Source organism: Brachyistius frenatus, unplaced genomic scaffold (assembly GCF_029030835.1).
Source record: "Brachyistius frenatus isolate BFR_SWC_R1_liver_20210118 unplaced genomic scaffold, ASM2903083v1 Contig_43, whole genome shotgun sequence".
Lineage (NCBI taxonomy): Eukaryota > Metazoa > Chordata > Actinopteri > Embiotocidae > Brachyistius > Brachyistius frenatus.
This window is the reverse complement of record NW_027210642.1, coordinates 2626908-2629149: the sequence shown is the minus strand read 5'-3', so window position 1 is coordinate 2629149 and position 2242 is coordinate 2626908.

Sequence of the window (2242 nt, the reverse complement as noted above, 5' to 3'; positions counted from 1 at the left end):
TTGGAAGACTTGCAGTTGTTGTTTTTTTCTTCAGAGAAAAGAGTGTGTTTCTAATTTTCTCTCATGATCCAGTGATTACTATCAACATCACAGAAGCGTATATAATCAAAATCACTTCCCCTCTCGCAATCAATGACTCAACCGTGGCGAACACGGAGGCAAACGTTACACTAAATGCCCTCAGGTTAAACTTTTGTTTATTCATTCTTTTTCCTCTTTCCTCTGAATACTGTTCTGGGTTAGTAAGCTGAAGAACACCGAGATGTGGACAACGTGGACAAAATCAGATTTGTGGAATTTTAATGTATGGCGAATCAAGGTGCTTCCAACACATTTGTTCAAAAACCTAGTAAATCCAATAATGTCGTGAATCAGTTCTGCTTATTGATTTGTGGCATTGCCTCAAGTGGTCTAAAAACTGCATAACCACAACGGCGCAGCAGCTGATTAGTCTCGCAATAGTTGGCAATAATTTTGGGATTCATGCACAACAGAACGAATACATCATTACAAGCCTGTTATTCCCACTTTTGTACCCAATTGTGTTCAGACTGAGCTCGTTGTGTCTTAATCACTGTGTGTTCTATGTATGAGGCTTTCACTATAAATTCGATGTCTCCCCGCCCTGAGATGGAGCTATTGTCGGTACATACACTTTATTATTCCGAGGTGTTACTCCTGCTGGGCCTTCCTGTGTATGGCCTGGACACCTGGTGTCGGAGCAACAACCCTCCTCCTGCTTGTTAGCCAGCTTCATTAGTGGAGTTCGGGCCTTAATTGCCCTACATTTATGGAGTGGAGGTGCTGTGGAGCAGCTGTTACTACTAGACTGGCTTTAAGTACAAGGCTTCTTACAGCCCTCCAAGATGGACCGTGTACATGTTATAAACTGTTTTCACTTATTGATCTGGTGTAATTCTGAGTGACGGTAGCTGTTATTTCCTCGTCAATTGAAAGGCGACGTTGCTCATCTTCCTCGAGTGTGATTGTGTGTGTGTGTGTGTGTGTGTGTTCAGTAGAAGCTGCTCCGGCAGTAATGTTTTAAGTAAAGACGGCAACACACACACTTTATGTGCTCAGTCGTGTCTGTTGTGCATAAGCAAATTTTACGCTGAAAATAAGATGGGGAAAGAAAAGTACCATACTGTCACTAAATGTCCTGCAAGTCATGGATCTTGAACTTTAAGAAAACTTGAGGAAACTGCCGAAACAAAGTTTAGGTAGGAACGACTGAAAATGATAATTATATGACTGATAGAAATAGCGGAGATACGATAATTATATGATTGATAGAAATAGCAGAAATGCTATAATTATGAATATGACAGCTGATGCGGTCTCCCTTCAGGAAACCACGGTCTTTATAAGTTTCCAAAAAGCCATAATCAGCAGCACACCAGGCATGCGCTCTCTGCCTAGGAAATTACCACGTTGTTTGGAATTATAGTCATTTGGACATGCAGGCAGCTGGAGAAGTTTGGGAATGTGGGTTAATTGCTGAGCCTGTGTCCTTTTATAGACCACAGATTAATGGGCAGTGTTTTTTTTATTTTTTATATCAACAGCCCTCACACATGCTTATAGATAATTTGGCTAATTGAATGGAAATGTCTTTTTTTTTTTTTTTAATCTCCTTTGGACGCCTTTATTGTTTGTTAAAACTATAGATTGGGCATCGCTGCCCATGTCTGACCGCTGACCAAAAGAAAATGTGACCCGGGCCTGTTGAAAAGTTTGATTGTCTTGTGCTTATGCTTTCTGAAGAGTGATCGCCCTTGTTAGAGAGCATGCAGCATCCAATTAGCCTTCCTCCCTTATCGCTGTTGTCCTGGAGGAGTCAGACAGCCGTTATCAGACAGCCGTTATCAGCTCCAGCACCTCCCGGATTCCATATTCATTTGTATGCAGATAACATGCCCGATGTTTGTAACATTTGTACAATAGCTGTCTGACCTGCGAGTCATGACGGACAAATGATCCTCTATTTTAATGGAGCAGGACTGGAGGTTGTCTTGCAGTTGGGCTGTTTGGGTTCAATTCATATCGAGAGGCCTGCTGAGAGCTCCTTGTTGCCTTCTGGGTAACGTCCTCCTTTACATATGTCTGTTTGATGAAAGCAGTTCAGGGCTGCTTACTTAGCATCACTTAGAATAGTCAAGGTCTTGCTTTCAAATAACATTTGCTGTTTTTTTCCCAGTAGTCTGGTTATGGATGAGATAAGACCAAATTTAGCATTGAAAAT